At 39.2% G+C, this 19,895-nt stretch overlaps 1 long non-coding RNA gene across 11 annotated transcripts in view; it reads left to right on the top strand.

Annotated features, from left to right (window-relative positions):
• The window catches only part of LOC104689903, a 43,527-nt gene that overhangs the window by 18,158 nt on the left and 5,474 nt on the right, over positions 1-19,895 (top strand). For 8 of the 11 annotated variants that reach the window (XR_005603719.1, XR_751879.4, XR_751878.4 and 5 more), the window contains 2 exons: positions 1,741-1,884; positions 15,504-18,691. This is a non-coding gene — a long non-coding RNA (uncharacterized LOC104689903). Of the gene's footprint in view, positions 1-1,720; positions 1,885-7,571; positions 9,434-15,503; positions 18,692-19,895 lie in introns of those variants that run through there. The other 3 variants (XR_751880.4, XR_751883.4, XR_002045655.3) reach the window with 3 other exon arrangements.

The raw sequence follows: 19,895 nt of genomic DNA, 5'->3' as shown, positions 1-19,895 counted from the left end.
TGGAGATTTTGCACCAGATGAAAGTGACTTCAATCTAGTTTATTTGCCCTTATCCATACAGCTCCATAAAAAATTACACCACTTCCATTTCATAGGTTTGATTTGCCTTGGTAGACAAACTCACTCTTTACACTGACTTGTCTTCATTTATGCTAAAGTATATAAACAATGAGTGTTTTGACAATGAAAATGCATCTTTCATTCTGATATAAGCCTAATCTATTCAGTTAACACTAGAACAACTACAGTTTACTGTGAAGGTTAGAGTATATCCATCTGGCTGTGTGCACCAGTGTTGGGGTCCCTCCCCTGCCATGGAGCCCTGGGAGAGGGGCCCTGAGGGCACAGACACGGGGTTTCCCTGCCCCTGCTCAGCCTCGTTCCCATTGGTTGGTTTGTGTTCCCCAGTGTGGCCAAGGACCCTCGGGTCCCGTGATTGAGAGTTCCTCGGCAGATCCCGGCCATGGGGCTGGAGAAATAAACACCTTTGAAACATCTACCACAAATCTGTCCATATATATTTCCTTTCCACGGGACTCCTGGTTTGATATATGCTTGTTACAGTAATCCCCGCTGTAACGCACCAGAGCCTATAGAGCAGCTGTCCCCATCCCAACTCCTAACAACTCTGTTCTTCAGCATGGAGTACAATGTTTTACATATTCTTATCAACTTTCAACTACTGTTTTATAGATCAGTGTCTTGTCTCACTTTTCTGCTGTCCAGTATGCATTACCTAAGGAAGAATTAGGAAGGCTGAAGTCAGAATGTCAGAACTTGGATCACTTGCAAATACGGCTGATCTGCATGTGCTTGTTCTATACAGATATTGTTGAGCAGATTCAGATCATTTCTGTTTTAAAGCTACAAGTGAGGGAGAGATCTTTGATCCATCTTAAAAGGTGGGGAGGGGATTGTAAAGGGGAAAAGAACTGAAAATAAGTCTCAGAATACTGCTCCAAGCCTGGGAGCAGTAAAGAAAGGACCTTGCCAGAGACTAACTTGCAGGAACAGAAAGAGCCAAAAGCCCAGGGACCTTTGACCATTCAGAGAACATTCACTAGCTTTAATTATCTGTTCTCTGTCCTATGCTTACTGACTGTTTCTTCCACCTCTTGCTGTCCATTCTACCTCTTCACTTCTGCTTTGTTCCTGCATACGACATATGCTTCCTCCCACCCAATGTGCCCTCCTTACCCTGTACCTCCTTCTATGTTGTTTGCAAGCAAAAGCCACCTGCAGAGTAGAACTACTGTTACATTTACTGCAGTCCTGCTGTTTGTGCTGTGTGTGGGCTTTTCCCCTGTGCTGTCTTACCTGTTTAGACTTGTTTTTTTGTATGGTCGGGGATCTTTCACTGTTCTGTATATTTGCTCTATCCAGCATAAATGGAACTTCAATTTTCATAAGTCCTCAGAAGACCCTAAGTATGGTTTAGAATAGTGTTCCTTTATCCTGTCCTTTTATAAAAATCATTCGTAGGCAAATGACCACCCTTAATGAGATGAGATATATGAAATTCCATTGGATAAAAAGGAATTTTGCTCTTGTGGTTTTTCTATAGGTGAACCAGTGATTTAAAAGTATAATGTTACAGCTGTGGTTATATCAGTGTCCAGCATAATAGGATGAACACTTCAGAATGAATTTTCTATTGACTGTGTTTGCATTGCACTTGCAGTGGTTCACAAATTGCTGGTTTGTTTTCCATGTCTTACAGCTATATAATTTGCTTTCTAGAAACCATTTTGGTAGGTGTGGGTTGCTTGTCAGAAATCCGTTCCGAAGCTTGAGTGCAAAGGAGGCAGGGTACTAATGATGAATAAGAATGGATATCTTGAGGATAACAATGGATGTGGCATCTTCAAAAGCAGTGGCATTCTGGTAAGAGTTTGCGTGTAATTTATTAAACACTATGTGATAATTCTCAAGAAAATGTGTTTGTGTCTCTCTCTGAAGATTTGTCTGATGGAATTTTCTTCTAAAATGTGAAAAGTAGGAGGATTGCTCTATATCATGCATTATTTTAAATTCTGAAGCAGTGTACAACAACTTAGCAGTGACTTCTTGCATATAAAAACAGTGAAAGCATCTTTTTAGAAAAGTAAGTTATTTTAGAGAGGGAGTTAGTGGCCATTTATGGCTCACTGTGAGCCTGTTTCTCTGAATATTTAGAACTGAATATTTTTGAGTTTCTTTTTCACTCAGAGTATAACTAATCTCTCGTGGCATATTTCACCACTACACATGGGAATGTTCTAAAAGGCATTGCATCCAGCTTTGCAGGAGATATAAAGCACATAATTACTGACAAACTAATCATAGCTGGAAACTTTTAATCCTTGTATTGGTTAAAAAAATATGGCAGCATGCTAAGTTCCTGTACTGGTACTACTTTGTTGGAAGTTTCACACCATATAATGTACACAATTAGAAAGTGCAAGTAAAAACACCAGTGAAAGTTCTACTGTAACTGTAGTATAGTAGAAGAAGCTCCTTTAAATTTACTATTTGAAGTAACTTAGGCCAACAATTCCCTAAGCAAAAATCCTTATTTTCACCAAAGCCAGGTATATTCTTATATGTGTATATACTGACTTCTTGAAATTAACAAAGAATTTGTGCCTCTTTTTCTTCCTACTCTGAATTCCACTGGTGGTTGATATTGAAGTGGAACTGTTCTGGTAGCAGCTGGCAGTTCTTAAAGCTTCTTGGTAAGGGTATTTTGAGGTGCTGGATGTGTATATGCCCTGTAGTGAAGAGCAGCACAGACTGCACATTCTTCTGATGAGCCAGTTTCATAGCTGAGATAGCTGTTCCAGACCATGCTACTTCCACTGAAATTAGGGTTTTGACACACCTCAGGAACTCTTAATTTTGTCATGCCACGCAGAAAGCAGCGGTGGCTCCGGAGCTGATTCACAAGCAGATTAGGCGTTAATCGGATAGACTGTGTTGGTCAGAGGGGTGGTGGTTAATGTCTGAGAGTGGCAACAGCGTGCCTGTCAGAGGCCTTATCCCTGGTGAGAGGCAAGGATAAGGAGCTCAGACACATCCTTGTGCTAACACAGATACTTCCCATGGACACACAGTGAAAGCAGGAAAATGGGGGTGTATTTTTGTGGGTGTGAGTTCCGTAGCCAAGCTGACAGAACCCAGCTGCGCTGGACTTCATTGCACAGTATAGACGTGCACCATAACAGGTACCTAGGGCAGCAGCAATTGAAACAGAGCATCCTCACTAAGATACTGGGGGAGGAAGGACAGAGAGTGCCTGGTGGGTGAGCTCCTGAGAGGTCTGTGGCCCCACTCCAAAGGCTGATATAAGTTAGACCTAAAAAGATTAATGTAAGCAGTCTCCTTATTTGAAATTAGGTTGGCAAGGAAGGTGACTAAGAGTCACTATTATTTAATATCCCTTCTGTAACACTCAGTTTTTCATTTTTACTTTCGAGGTGGGAGGGAGATAAAATCTGGCCCTCAAAGTACTATGTACTCATTCCAGTGCCAAAATAAAAATCACAAATCAGCAACTTAAATTTAGGGGCATACTAGGTCCCCTTAACTGCACTGGAAAAATGTGCGCATTAGATATATAAATGTAAGCTTAGATATCTGGCTCAATATACTTATAAATGATTTTTTTAGCTGCTGTGATTCTGTAGGCTAATGTAGTAAGAAGCTAATGGAAAGGAAGCTAGGCTGCTTAAAACTTTTTTTTTTTTTTTTATTTTTCCAGGCTAATCTTTCACTCAGGTTCATTGCATGTCAAGTATTTGGTTAATTATTTTATCTTTTTATATTTTAAACCAACTTTTTGGGGGGGAGTAGGGGGAGAGGGGGCTAAGGGAGTGGTGGTAAGTTCTTAGTTTTAAGTTCCCTCAGATTCAGAAGTAGGATATCAGTAAAGAAAAACCTAGTTTGCAATTTTCATGTCGCAGAGGTATCTTATCTGTAGTTGCAGTAGTTACGAAAGTCAAGTCTGGAGTGTCCTTTTCTGTTGATCTTTTCTAAGATGACCATACTGACTGGTATGGTTTCAAATAAAAGCAGTTAAGTGATTGACTTGTAAAAGAGTTGACTGTCATTTACTGCTTAATTCCTCTTTTGCTGAATCATTTCTGTGATATTAACTTTATTTGTGACACTTTAGTAGGTGCAGGCCTGAGGGGGAAAATGTTATAGTTCTTTCACAATTCATTGGTTTGTGGATATTTCTGTTGTTGTTTCCACACTGAATGACTCATATGTTAAATGAACATGCCAGCCTCAAGGCATGCCCTCGCTATTGCAGCCCACAGTGCAACTTGATACCATTGCACATAAAAATGTGGAAGATGCTCATATCCGTTTGAATCCTTGGGAAGTTCTGTGCACTTCGGACAAGTGTGTTAGCAATTACTCAATGTACCTCGTTTCAAAAAGCTGCATTTTACAATGTCTGATTGCTCTTTTTCACACTGTTGATTTGCTGAGTTTGTAAGCTACATCTGTCTTGTGAGCCCAAGTTGGAACTGAGAAATAATGATTTTTAGTTGCCTTTTTTTTTTTTTTTAAACCAACATGGTACAGTCTCGTATTAATTTCTGGACTATTTGATGAGATACTATAGAAGCATCTGATTTATATTGCCACCTGTGTATTTTTTAATGTATTCAGACAGATTCAGCAATTGTTTTATTTGGGAAGTTGATAGCACAGTTCTAATGCTCTCCACATTGTGAAAACACTAATTAGTGTTAGACTGAACCAGTTGGACCCTGGTTACCTTAGCTCTCCTTGAAGTTTGGCTTTCTTACTCATTCAATTTTTTGTTGTTTAATAAGAACATGAAAGACAAACCAGGTTTGCCTATTGATAAAGTCACACAAACTATCACTTACATTTCAGAAGCTTCACATCAGAGTGTTGCTAGGAGCAGGTTCTTTAGTATCTGTAATAGGGAGAGATATGTGCACTCACAGCAATGAGAGGAAAGGCTTTGAAAAGCATATGAAGTAAAATGTTTCTGATATTGTTTTGAATCTTTAGGACATTTGGGCTTTTTTCATGGGCCATGAAAGCCTGCATTGATTTGTGTATTGGAAGTATGTGTATGGCTCCAGAATTTTTGTTCTCTAGATGACAGGGCTGTGGTTTTGATAGGAATAAGACAGATTCCTGTGACAGGATAGATAAAACATATCACAAGTCAGGTATTTTGGCTTTTAAATAATGGTCCTGTTCTGTCATGCATAGTGTGTAGTGGAGGAGTTTATGCCAAAGTGAACAGACTCATTTACAGTAAGACCACTCTTTAATATAAATTTTTCACTTAACACTACTCGTGGCTGTACATTGGGTGCAACTTTTTCTGTTCATGTCCCTGCTCATTTTTGGGAGGAGATTGTCACTGCTCACCTAACTATTTTCACTGATGAGGAGCTTGTCTGTCTCATCCTTTGGCAGCAAGACTGGGCACATTAATGAAAACTATGTGCAACTGCTAACAGAATTGATCACAATTTCCACAGGAAATGCTGGGAGGCAGTAAAAGCTACTGTTTCAATCCTGTTTGCAGTTCTAGCACACCTAGACCGAGTCATCTCAGGTCACTTAAGGGTGTCTCACTAAAATGGTATAAAACATATAAAGTTGTAACAGTTCTACTGTTTAATCTTCAAGTGGTGTTGATGTATAGGCAAGGAGAAGAAGGAGGCAGCAAAGTGAAAATACATCAGAAATTACTGATCTGGCCAGGCTGTTGTGTTTGAGAGAATGGTGTGTAGGTGCAGGGGGTGGTGATCTTGTACAGCTGCGTTTGCTTTTAATAGACCATAGCAACAACAGCCGGCCAGGAAGCGGGTAAGCTGGTGTATTCCACATCTACAGGTGTAAAAGCTGCCTCACCGGACTTCTTCTTGCAGTCTCCTCTGTTCCTAGTCTTTGGCTTGTCAAGAGCCTTCCTCTGTTTGCCAGGAGAGATCCTGGAATCCTGCTCGTATCTGCTGCAGCATGTACAGTTTTAGTCCTGCTCTCTCACTTTCCCACCTGTTTCAGAGTGTTTTTTCTGTTCCTGTACTGCGTGATGAAGATGAGCAGCTCTCAGGTAAAGCTCAGGGACTGAGTTTTGGCAAACAAATCCGGGTTTCTTGCAAGCGTAGAAGGTGCATTGATGTCAGCGGCTGCTGGTACCGTTCTCTTCCCGTGGAATCCTTTAGTGCTATTCTCTCGGGAGGGTGGTTTCACCCGTGGCTGTGCTCAGCTTTGCCAGTTACCGACACACGGACCGTGTTGCACGTGAGCACGTCCAAGTGGCCTTAGGGGGTTCTCTGTGAGATCTGTCCTGGAACCATCTCGGACAGAAATTTCTCCATTGGGATGACCCGGGCATCGCCTCGGTGCCTCCAGCCCGCCGGGGCGGGAGGCGAGAGGCTCCTGCCCGGGCTCGGCGACATTAGGACCCGGCGGGCCGTGCATCCCCTTCTCCCTTCTCCTCCCTGGGTCCCTCCCGGCGGCCCCGGGGAGCGGCAGCCTCCCGCAGCCGGCCGGGGCCGGGGCCGCGGCTGGAGGGACCTTTGCCCGCCGGCCCAGCCCCTGCCCGGGGCGGGCGGCGCGCCCGCTCCACGCTGGCTTCATGTCAGGTTTCTTTTGTTCATTTATAGCAGGAACTTAGATCTTCCTTCAGTGGTTATGCAGGGCTTCGTGGCACATGTTCGCGTTCAGAAACGTACTTTGGCGAATGTTAAAATACATCGAATTTAATGCCTACATGATATTCACACTACCAGACTTTTACAGCAACAACTATGTATCCAGCTGAACTCTTTGTGATATAATATTTGAAACAAGACGTTAAGAGTAAGAGTTCTGACCATTAAATTAGAATTAGAATGGAGCAAAGTTGTGTTATCTGACACTTGGCTTCTGTAGTGCCTGTCACAAAGTAATGGCTCTCTTAAACTGTACATTAATCATCAACAACAAGTTCCAAAATGTCTGTTTCAGTCCAGAAACACTTATTACCAAATAAATAGCTTTGGTACTGTTGAAATGAGCAAAGAAGTGTCCTTAACAAGAAATTCCTTTAAATCTAAATGAAGTAAGTTTACACCTTCTCTCCCATGAGTTTAGTTTATTGCTCTTGCCCACCTTCTACTTAAAAGGAAAAAAGCATCGGGCAATTTTGCAGGTAAACATCCAGTGAGGTATATTTCAAGTTATGTACATTCAGAACATAGTATCAAGTATATGATGGCTTTAGAAAAGCAAAATGTCCCTTTTATTTTAGAAAGTGACAGTATTTGTCAATTGGTTGTCTTATTAAAATGATCACAGATAGAAACTGTACAACTGAAAGGTAAATCTGCCAAGTGACAGTTTTTCACTCAAATACACAGCCTGTGAAAACAGCAAAACAGAGTAAGTTACCCAAGGAGAGTAATTTTTATGTTCCTGTAGTATCCTGGTGATGAATGGTCTGCTGCTTTCAGAACATAGATGATATTGCCTTTTGGGTTCAGAAATTTTATAGAGCCTTTCTGCAACCTGTTACTTTGCTTTTATTCCAGACAGCTTTCCTGTCATTTCAGGCACGAAGATCTTCTCAGACCCACAGCTGCCCATGGACTGAAGTTCCCTTCTCTACGTTACTGACGTTTTGAGTCTTCACTTTTACTGTCTGTTGTACTGTGTGATGCTTCAGCCTTTTACTTCTGCCCTGTTTGCCTGACCCAGCCCCTAAGCCCAACCTTGTATTGACAGTACTGGCAGCCTCTCCTGCTCCCCCACCTCCAGACAATATAATATTCTCTTTACCTTCCCAGATATGATGGGGAAAAAAAATCAAATGAAATATATGAAGCCACATCCTTATGCTCTCTTTCATTTTTACCATGCCTATCCTAACAAAATTAAGACTTTGCTCTTTGAGAAAAAATGAATAAATTATATATTTTATATTATATTATATAGGTTATAGTGTTATATATGTTTTTGTAATTGCTAATACAACAGGGCAGTGTGGGTCGTAGCATGTGCAGTGACAATGTGCATTTCAAACTAAACCAAGATGATCTAATCAAGATAACCAGCAGTATAGTTGTGGCATACTAAGGATTCAGTGCTTAAGCTAATTCTAGCTTGCTTGTCTGTGGGTGAACAGTAAGTAGTCAGTTTTTGGGTGCTTTGTTAGCAAGATCTGTGATGAGAATCCTTGTTAAAATAGTCGTTTAAAAAGTGATAAAGGGAAAACTGCTCAATATCAGGTCCTTGAAAAATAGACAAGCTTCTAAGAAACTGGCTGTGATTGGAAATGAGGGAAAAAATGTTTTAGGTAGAACCTGCAGTGATGGAGTAAACAAGTTTATGATCATGCTGGTTTTAATTTTGCACGTATTTGCCTTAACTGCTTACATAAAAGCTTAGTGTGTCCAAACCTTAGTTGTTTCAAAACTTTCTAAAGACAACTACTATTGTTAATGAGCTGTTAATAGTATTTAATGCAAACTGTAAGAAGAGTTACTGTGAGATTGTGAATAAAATTTCAATAATGAAATCAAGTCGCTATTCCTTTTTTTTAATTTATATTTTTACATAGGGATTATCATATTTGCTTTAGCCATAATAGTTTCCCATTTCATTAGTAAATACCTCCTAATGCTTCAGTTGATGTTAACTCCAAATAAGTTGCTTTCTGATTTCTTTATGTAGTAACTGGTTTAATCTATACTATCATTGATAGGAACATTGTATTTAGATTTAGTATTTAGATTAATAACTGGATTTCCATGATAATCAATATGAACGGATTACTTGTGATGTGAAAAAACATTTCTTCTGCTCAGTTTTGAATTTTCCACACTTTCAGTGCTTCTTTGTATTTTTTCTTGTGTTGTAAGATAGCAAGCATACAGATGTCTGATCTGACCTCTCTATAGCAATTACTTTACATATCCATGCATAATATTCTTGATTTGAAACTTCATAATTTCTCTTCATAGGATATTTTCTATGTTTATTATTGTTCACATTTGAACCCTATCCATATCTTTAGTATCTTTTTGGAGAAGGAGTGACCTGTATCTCATCTGGGATTTTTTTTTCTGGTAAGGTCAGAGCACTGATTTTTATAATCCTATTACACTGGTTTTCTTCTAATTGTCTTGCATTGTCTAAGCTGTCTGTTTTATTATTTTTATTTTGATTGTAATGGTGTGTTGAGCAGAGATTTTTTCACTAAACTGCTGAAGTGGGCCCTGGTTCCTTCCTGAGGCCAAAGCAACTGGTGTGTTTTCCCATTATGGGATAACTGATCTAATGATTGACTTCCATTAAACAGATGCAATCCTACCACCCCCTTGCACCTGACACTGGCATGTAGTGATAGGACAAGGGTTAATGGCTTCAAAGTGAAAGGAGATGGAGTTAGATTAGATGTTAGGAAGTAAATCTTTACTGTGAGGGTGGTGAGGCACTGGACCAGGTTTCCCAGAGGAGTTGTGGATGCCCCATTCCTGGAGGTGTTCAAGGCCAGGTTGGATGAGGCTTTTAGCACCTGGTCCGGTGAAAGGTGCTCCTGCCCATGCCAGGGGGTGGTTGGAACTAGATGATCTTTGAGATCTTTTCTAGACCAAACCATTCTATGATTCTATGACTTGTCTGTCAGTGATTTAGGGTTGATTTTTCTCTTGGTTTTCTCCCTGAGCTTAGCAGTGATGGCTGTTGCCGTTGTTGCAAGGAGAATAGAGAGGAGCATATGATGAGGGAGGAAGTAAAAGCGTGGAAGGTGTCCTTTACGTAGCAATCGGCATCAGGATGCTAGTTTATCTAGCATAAAACTATGCAGAATTGTAACACAAGTATTAAGATTGGTATAAATGCAGGATGGGTGAAAATGTGTAAGAAGAAGGTGAAAGAGTGAAATAAAGGGTTAAAGAAATTACCTCTACTGATAGCGAAGGACACCATTTCCAGGATGCCATTCCCAGCAGTACCTGTGTGCCACAGGACAGATGACTTTCCAGCTGTAGACCTTGCATCCTAACAGCAGGAGGATGGCAACAAGGTTGTAGTACGTCACTTACACGAGTCTTCTTTCCCCCTAGCCAAACAGGAGAAGAGACTGCTGACACATATTCCAGACCTATATACCAAACAAGAAAAAGCAGACAGTAGGCAGCAGCATGACCTAAGATTTATGTAAGGTGATGTAAGCCAGACCTGGGGGCAAAGAAATACCTTGTCCCAACTGAAGATTCCTGAAGGACAGCCTAAAGAATCTGCTCAAAAAACTAAGTTTTTATTGATAATTAAAACCACTTCTGAAATGGGGTGAGGACTTTATAGCTGACGGTCCTTGTCTTTTGTTTTTCATGTAAGTTATCTTGGCCAGACCTTTAAACAGATAAGTGTCAGTGCTTGTGAGTAAGTGAATGTAAGACTGTGAGGGAATTAAATCTGTGGGAAAATGAATGTCAGTGACTAACATCAATTTATCTGGAGATTTTGTAGGTACCTCTCTCTCTGCCTAGTACATTGAGTTTTATTGCACTAAGTTCCTTACAGTTGTGTCTTTAATTTGAAACCTCATAAAACACAGACTGTTTTTTTATGGGTTTATTTTAGTATGTGTCTGTTATCTATCTATCATCATTTAAACTTGATTTAGTGTTTCTGGGGTCCACTTACTAATTTTGGCTAGATTAATAATTTTCCTTGATTCTGAGTAACTGAAATAACTGCAGATTTTATGCCATGTTACTTGGCCCAGTTTCTAAATTATTAACAACTGTACCATAATACAGGACCAAATACATTCCTTTCAGCATTTTGCAGTTAACTCTTTGCTATTAATGAAATTTATTATAATGAAATCACATCATTTAATTCAGTATTTTTCCCTGGTTAGATTTTGATCAGATTTTGATCTATGACTGACTATGTCCTCATTTTTGTTTGTTTGCTTCAGGAGGCCTTTTCTTTTACTTTGGGCTTTGCAAGAACTTATTTTCTGTTATGTGGAGTAAGAACTAGATCATCACCAGTAACAGTTGTTCTATTCTGTTCTTTTTTTACATGGTGCCTGGTATGAATTTTGATTATTGTTTATGCAGCCCAATCCAATATCTAATCACCCTTTATGTGAAGAAATTCTTCCTGGTATCCTAATTCTTCCTAATGTTCCTATTCTCCCTTTTCTTCTTCTTTTGCTGTGTTGATTTGTCTTGAGGATTTGCCCGTGATTCACACTGGGGAGAAAAAAAGCTGGTGCCAGCCATGAACACATTCCAGGTCTTTGTTATAGGATTGAGGAATTTAGTAAATACCAGAGTTGAAGTTGGGGCACAGAGCCGTGCATCATCTACCAGGCATATGTGTGTAATGCTATGATAATTGCATGATCAGGATCTGTTTAATAAAATACTGTATAGCACTGTAAGACTGTTTTTGTGTAATTGTAAAATAACTAGTTCCTATGGTGCTTTGCATCATGGAGACGCTCTGGAAAGAATATCTGCAATTTTAAATCTTAGCAGTGTAAATATGATACAGCTGAAAGTAGAAAATATACACAGATGAGAAGGGAAACACTAGTAGTCGGGGGAACATTCATACTTTAGGGATCCAACTCATGTAACTAAATCAAAAGACTGATTTCCTTAGGCCATTTGCGCAGCTTATACAGAGACTCCTTCAGAGGACATTTTGTGGTGTTTCAGGAGTTCCTTCAACCAAATCGCTCCCAAGGAGCCTCTCTATTTACTGTAGGGTAGGATCTGTCTCCTACCTCCCACTCTTGCTTACTTTAGACATTTGAAAATAGGTAATGTGTATATAACTACTTATCACACATTTTGCTCATAGGGGCTGTAGGGGCATGTTAGTAAGCTGAATTTCAGAGAAAGCTTTGAACAACAGTAATGCAGTATATTTTCAAATATTTAAGGGAGTTTCCATAATGTGTAAGACAGGAAAATGCACAAGAGGTTTGTTTGAAAATATACCATGTGGGTGTGAGAGGAGCTGGAAACAGGACTCCTGACACTGAATGGCAGGTGGGAGATAGGAAGGAAAGAGATACAAGAAGCATCCCTGAATTTTATTTTTTTATCAGTAGAAAGTGGAGAGTTTTAAAAGTGTTTTAGCCAAACAGAACATATTAATCAAGTTAGACAGTATGATCTAATGGTCTTTTCAGCTTTATGTTTTATGAAGATTGGCCCAGCTTCAAACATGAGCAAACCACAGCTGTCTTCCTGACAATGATTAAGGAGCAGTAGGTGTGGTGGTGATAAGGAAGGATGGGCCTTGAAGGTGAAGACAAGTGGTAGATGCTGCAGAAGTAGTCAGGGGGAGCTGTGGAGACAGTGATGTGTTCTCAAAGTGATTAACTAGGAAAAGGGTCTTGGCAGCACTTTTCTGAGTGAATGTGTGTGGTATTAGGCTGTGTTTCTCAAAAGCAGAGAGAAAAAATGTTGCTGAATCAAGAAGCAGAGAGCAAAATCTTGCTGGATCAAAACATGATGATGATGATTAACCTGATTGAATACTTTAGCTGATTCGGAGGATTAAGAAAAATACCATCTTGGAAATGTTGCAATGAAAGTATCTGCAAATTATGAATATGAATCTTGGGATTTGGAGTATCTTTGGGATCTAAGGTGATGCTAGAGTTATATGTCTGAACAATAGGCAGGATGATGGTGTAGCTGTGCAGCTTTGTGTGTGTGTCACCAACAGTTAAGTCATTCATAGGAAAACTGTAAAGATCTGTCCTCAAATATAATTGTATTATTTATTATTTGACGTTCTTCACTCCTACAACTGCTTCCCACACAATATTGCTTAGAATATTTCCCCACCTGCCACAAAGGACTGGACATTAATTGTTGAGTTTGATTTGTAATGGCACAGTGGGGTGCCTAGCGTGAAAAGATGTATTTAGCTTTTGTGGGAAGGCACTGATCTTTTAATTTGGTTTTTAGTAATACTGAACGCAGATACAGTAATTTCCTTACAATTAAATTATGAAGTCAAGCCTTCTAATAACAATACTCCATAGTATTTCAGTAATAATTAATTGATTCTGTTCCTTGTTCTGATTCTGGCTGATGATAGAAGAGTTCCCCCACGAGAAGGAAGCTTTCAGTTCGCTTGAGAATTTTATAGCCGGGTCCCATACCAGCCACAGTCATCTTTTCCTTCCCCCTTCAGCCTGTACTGGAACTCACAGGTTGAGAAAGGACAGAGGAAATACATCTGCTCTTGGCTAGCTTTCCAGTGGTATGTAGTTGTATGGGCATGGTAGCAAACAGGTGTGAATTAGAATTGTTTCTAGGCTTTTGTCACTTAAACCAGAGATGAGGCAGCTTTGGTATCAAGGAGGCATAACCTGAAGAAAAAAATCCAAACAGCTGTTTAATTTTTTTTCTTATTGCTTTTTAATAGATTTCCACCAGGTGTGGAAACCTAAACTGTTAATGTATGTGTGCAAGAGCAAGAAAGGTTGTCTTAGGTGTCGAGTAGTTAGGTGTCCAGATTAAAAAGATGAAGCTTGTAGTATGCTTCAGGAAGAGAAATTAAAACCTGCCTTTCCCCAGAAACGTAACTCTGGCAAGGAATTTGATATTAATGGCCCATCAATTGTTTCAGGTTATTTGGAGAAAGAGCAGTGATAGTCAGATAAGGCAGTAAATTACTCTTTGCTTGCTAAAAATTGGTGAAATCATGAATTCATTGAGCAAATGTACCCCACTGGCACACTGGGCCCTGGGACTGGGACCTCTGCCTGTATGCAGCAAGGCTGAGCCCTGCAGGTTGCATCTTCCCCCCAAGCCCCAGCGTGCCTACAGAGTGACCCCAGGTTTGAGGCTGTAACACTCTGGAGATAAAATAACCAAAATCTGACACCACGTGTGAAGTCCAGTGTTGCAGATTCTTTACCGTGTGCCAGTTTCAGACATACATGTGGGATAGAACTGGGAATTCAACATTAAGATGGAAATGAAGATTTTGATATCTATACTGAGCTAACACCAATTCTAAGAAGACAAACCCATCTCCTTTCTTCACAAATTTTGGAAATCTCATCTGCCTTGCATATCTATGAGTTTCCTTATATATGAGTTCTAAGTAAAGTCACTGTCTCATCTTGGCAAAAATGGCTTCCTAATGTCCATGTGCATGGAAAACTTTGTATATAATGTTATTTTTTCCCATCTAGAAATAATAGCAGTTTGAGTCCTTATCTCTCCATGAGTGCTATAGGCAAATCAATGTCTCAGTGAATTTAAGGTGTTCGTGTCCTCATGTATCTTGAGGTAATTTTTAAACTTATTGATTTTTTTTTTCTATAAAGGATCTTGCTGCATCTTAAGCCATCCTGTAGGAGAAACAAAAGTAATCAGAGATTGTTGATTGTCTTGAACATTTTTTTGGGTAGAAGATGTATTTATATTGATTTGTCTGGTTACATGCCAATCTCTGAAGGTGTAACTTTGCTCTAGTAATGGGAAGAATGGTATCCTACTCCTGAACAACCTCATTCTATCTTTGATCTGGCTGTCTCAAAGAGGTCATGCTATTGAAGGTACAAGGTGCAGTGACATTTATAGGCACAGTGAAGTGGCCATTATAGCCTCTCAAGCTGAGAGAGAGCCATGGGAATGTCATAGGTGGAGAGGAAGCATGGACCCCTTCCTGGGGTGGATGATAAGTGCTGGTGTGGAAGCTTGGATGACACAGCACTCCACAGTGTAGCCTGTGATTCCATATGCTTGTGCCACCATAAATCTGATATTCCTGTAGTGTCTTCACTGCTGCTGTCACACATTCCTGCTGTGTTAAAGTTTATATTTCAGTGGGCAAACCTCATTATGAGATAGGCTTTTTTTTTTTTTTTTGCTACAGTCTATTTTCTCATTAGCAGTTGTATGATACTAGGTGCAAGCTACCATGGGGCTTCACTGAAACCTTAAGGAGACGCACTGCCAAGCTAGAACTTCTCACAACCTTCAGATAGGCATAACAATGACACTTCTTATAGAAATATTATTACTTTCTATCAGTTTTACAGTGTTTTAAAATACAGGGAGAATATCTCATTTTAGCTTTATCCATCGTGTTACTAAGAGGCTGAAAATGTACATGTCTAGAAATGAAGAGCTGATGAAGATAAATACATCACCTTTATTGATTTTAGACCACTCTCTTTTATTAAAAATAATAAAAAAATTGCATATAACAACAAAAAAGCAGCAGCACACAGGAGGTGAGCAAACACACTGCAGGTACTTGTGTTTGCCTGATGGGGACTGTGCTGTGATCAATTAATGCTCTATAAATCTCTTGGTGTAAGATATCACTGTAGCCTTTGCTGTAGCTGCAGTATTTTATGGTAAAGATATAGATCTTGTCATGGTCTAGGCACTCAGATTATTTTTCTGTGATTAGTTTGGCATCTCTTTAATTAGAGCTGTGTGCTGTGTTACCTAATTTCATCCTTTTTCTCTTTACCTATTTAGGTCCTAATCCTGCAACTGGATTTGTTGAAATGGATCTTGATAGCCTGAGAGCCTGACGAAGTTCATGGGACTCTATATGACTGCAAGTTCTCACTCTGAAGATCTGATTGTAGGCCTGAACCTAAATTTCTATTTTGTTCCCCTGTCTATTTGCTTCTAAATGGTGAAAATTATCTTTTAAAATGGTGTTGTCTTTCAGTCTCATGCACTGCACATCCACTTTAGTAGTGTTCAGACACCGTGTGCTTGGGATGTTGTCAGACATTGTTAAAATATTTCTCTTCTGTTGTGTGCCTAAACCTCATGATTGCTCTGATTATTGTGTTACATTTCTACATTTAGTGGCTTTCCACCTAAAATGGAGATCATCGTCGGTGTTTTCAATCATTGTGGTATTTCTCTTAACTCAGATTTTTAAATCAGAGTAACTGTTGAAACTGTTCAGGTTCTTTTTAAAGATGCAGATTTGTTTATTTCTTGCTGGACACAAAGTATAATATTTTATTTTGCTAACTTGGTAGCCTAGTACGACTGAAAGCTTTCAATATGATGATACCCTGATGTAATAAAAGAAGTAGGAAAAGACATTACCTTTTACTAGCTCTCCTGTTGCTTTTCTATTCCTGTGGCTGTAGTTACACAACGTACAACTGAGAGTGAAGATATTTTTATTTTTTGTGAGCCGGTGAATATCTTTTGTTGACAATGTGTGCTGTTCCCTGTCCTATTCCATATGACCATGTTGCAGTTTCACTGAATAGTAAAGTTATAGCCCTGATAAAAGCTGGAAAGGACTTTCCAAAATCACATTAAAAATAGTTTGAGAGGAAAAATAGATGTGTTCTATTTCTATACATGTTAGTATTTATAGTGTATATTTTTTTAAAGCAAGTATGTATTTTTAAAGCAGTATATGATAATTAACAGATTAAAAGATTCAAAACTTCCTTTATATATAGAGAATCAGAAAAACTTCTTTGTTTTTGTAGGCTTATTACAATGATATTAAGGAGCTTCACGGTATTTGATGAATTTTTGCATATTCCCAGAACAACAGAAAAGCACCACTGTCCTGTTTGACCAAGGAGAAAACTGAGCCACTCATTTAGTCACTAGTAAAATCAATGCTATTAATTGGATTCTCCTGCCTTTTAACCTTGTGCCTCTGGCTCCATTTTTCCCTCGAGAGCTGAACCTTCCATTATCATCATCTGCTTTGCATTTCTACGTAAAAGGCCCAAGGTGTTTCTGTTTGGACTGGAAGACAAGGTTGGTTGGCCATCTGCCAAAGGTGCGTGGTCTGACTCGCTCCTTGCTCGCGGGGGCTGCTGGTGAAGGCAGAGGCAGAACTGAGCATTCTGTGTGGCATTCAACTGCCTTAACCACATGCCCATCGCTCTCTTCCTGTAGTTGTCTGTCTTGTTCTCACCAAAACTCCTAGAGACAACACATTTACCAACCTATAAATAATCTAATTTGATGCACAGCCCTGATTCATTTCCTGAGCTGTGTCCTGCACACACGGGGCGGCCGCGGTCCCGTGGAAAAATTCAGCAGAGTGCACGAGGCCAAATATTGAGCCTGTTAAGTGTTTAAACTTTGCAATGAAACAGTGTTCCTTTAATGTCACTTACTATACCTATAACTTGAAGTATTTTTAACAAGGAACAAGAGAAAAATGAAAGCTTTTAGAACTGGTTGTAACCGATTCCCTGTCTAGCACGTGAACGTGACTATCCAGCTCAGTGAAACACAGAACATCAGCCAGTGGGAGGAGGCTGGCCACCTCCAGGGAGAAAGGGAAGGAAGAAGGCTGGGTCCTTAACACCATGGGTATACCCAGTTTGCTTCCAAGTCTAAGGGACTATTTGTGGAGCGTTGACCCCAGTTCTTTAGCTTTTGTGTTCTCTTCAGCATTCCCACCCCATAAAATTAGCTCTTCCATAGCTTCTCAGTGCAGTAGACATTGGGGGTGTTGCCACAGTCTTCTAATAATCTAAATGAAGAAACAGAAATCAAAGGCAGGATTTTCTCCTATGTTTTCCTGTTGAAAAATAAGAGGAGATGCTCCCAGTTCTCTCGACAATGAAGTTCAGGGGCTATCCTTCTGATCCTTGATCTCACAAATAGATGGCAAAAACTTTAATAATAGAAAATGCTGCTCTTGGCTTACCCCTTTAATCTTCTTCCTGGTCAAACTGTAGTGGCCTACTGTGTTTGCAAGCTACCAAGGGTGGTGTGTAGGCTCCAGTGCCAGAGCAATTGTGTTGGGAACACAAGCTCATCTTGTTGTCTTTTATATTAGAATTTGGTAGCATATTAGGTTTTTTTCAGAGAAATCTTGCCAGACCATGGGCTGAGTTTCAGTTTTTGTTAATGTCTACTTTATCTATGGATGGTGCTTGAAATTGGTCACCAAGCCTAGTGATTTGCTATGAGGAAAACAAAACAATCTCATACTTGGCTTTTGCATGTTTTTCTCTGGGATATGCATTCTTTTCTCACAAGTAATGCAGCAAGTTCCTGTACAAAGAACTGGTGGGAATACTGTTAGGGAAAATTTGGTCAACCCATTCACTGAAATTCATAAAAATCAAAGTACTTGCAAAAGTACATCAGTTTCACTGGCATTTTATTGCAAAGTAAAAATGAAAACCCTGATTTTAACACTGATTTTGGTTTTTTTTTTTAAATAAGGATCAGTTTTCAACATTCCATAGCTGTAGAGAAATTGTGGGAACAGGATGAAACAGTCTTGATATGCAGAATCACCTTAAGTCTGTATCTCAACTCAACACTTTGTATCATGAAACCATGGCCTGAAACCGCTGCCTGTCATATCAGATAATATTATCACTGATTTACTATGTTACTTCATCTTACATGCTTTTTGTAACCTTTTGGCAGGGATCAGTGGTTTTTTTCTATGTTTTGGGTGTCTTCTTTTGGCTTTGGGGTTGCATTTTTTTTTTGTTTGTTTGGGGTTTTTTGTTTTGTTCTTTTTTGCCAGCACCTAATAGAACCCTGATCCATGAGGGCTTCCAGGTACCAGGATAATACAGGTAGTAATCATGCCTGCTGCTAAAAATTTTCTACCTTATTTCATTTGCATTTTGTTTGCCTTCAGCTTCCAGCCATTGATTCTTGTTATGCCTTCTCTGATGGATTAAAGAGCTCTTTAGGACTCACTATTTTCTCCCCAGGACAGTGCTTTTACCATGTAATTAAGTTACTTCTCAATATTATTTTTTTTGTTGTTTGTTTGTTTTAAGAAAAAGCTAAACAGATTGAGCTTTTTAGGGTTCTCATTATTTTTTCCACATTCTTGGATGATTTTTGTGGCTCTTTTCTGTCCATAAAACTGTGTGTTACTAGTCATATACATAGAAGTAAAATTACTTCTCTAGGTACACTTGTGTTAGTATGGCTAGAAATTGATGTTTTTACAAGGTCAGGTAAAAAAACCCTACCTAATATGACTTCTACACATCTGAGTGTAGTTATTAGAGGACAGAAAAGGATGGATGATTTTTAAAACATGTAAATGTTTTTAAGTGATCCACAAATCAGCAAGAGTGGGTGTACAGGAGGGATGCAGAAATTATTTGTGTTGAGGTTTTCAAGGAGCTAGAAGTGAAAATAAAAATAATAATTTTAGTTGTAAAGCACAATAATACATCAAAACTTAAATGCTGTGTTTAGCATAGTACTACATACTTGCAGAAATTTTGTAGGATTGAATGAAAAATGTTTGTTATTAACACACTGTTGTGGGTCACTGGAAATAGAGACTGTGAGTGAATGTGAATATATATATCCCTTACATCCATTTAATTCTATAAGTAGCCACTTGCTTGTATTTGGAAACCCAAGAACAGTTATGTGATCTGTTATGCTGTAATAGAAGAAATAACATAGTATTAGCAATTCATTTTGTAATAAAAGTCATCACTATTAAGTCATATAAAAGTTCAAACAATCAAAACCCAGAGCTTCAAAGAGGCTCTTGAAAGTTTTACTGCTTCACTATTTCTTTCCAAAGGAATTGGTATTTATTTTGATTGGCATCCATACTTTAGGACAAGGTTAAGTTAAATTTACACGAAGGAGACTAATCAGATGCCTGTCGGGTCAAAACATCTCAGCCTACCCAATGACATTCATGCATATCATACATATCAGCATCTGAATTGAACCTGCACTCCCAGCCCCACACTTACCCCTCCTGGAAACCATCAGATTTTCATTCAATTCAACTACAGACTGTTTCAACTCTTGGTGCTGTGCATTAGTTTAATGTGAGTTTGTCTGATGTTGTGTCTGACAAAACTTTGAGGTCACAACATTGACTTTCTCTCCAAACAGATTTTGGGTTTTGACTTGGAAAAGAAT

Source organism: Corvus cornix, chromosome 1 (genome assembly GCF_000738735.6).
Source record: "Corvus cornix cornix isolate S_Up_H32 chromosome 1, ASM73873v5, whole genome shotgun sequence".
NCBI lineage: Eukaryota > Metazoa > Chordata > Aves > Passeriformes > Corvidae > Corvus > Corvus cornix.
Note: the sequence above shows the minus strand (reverse complement) of the source record. Positions and strands in the feature narration are given on the sequence as shown.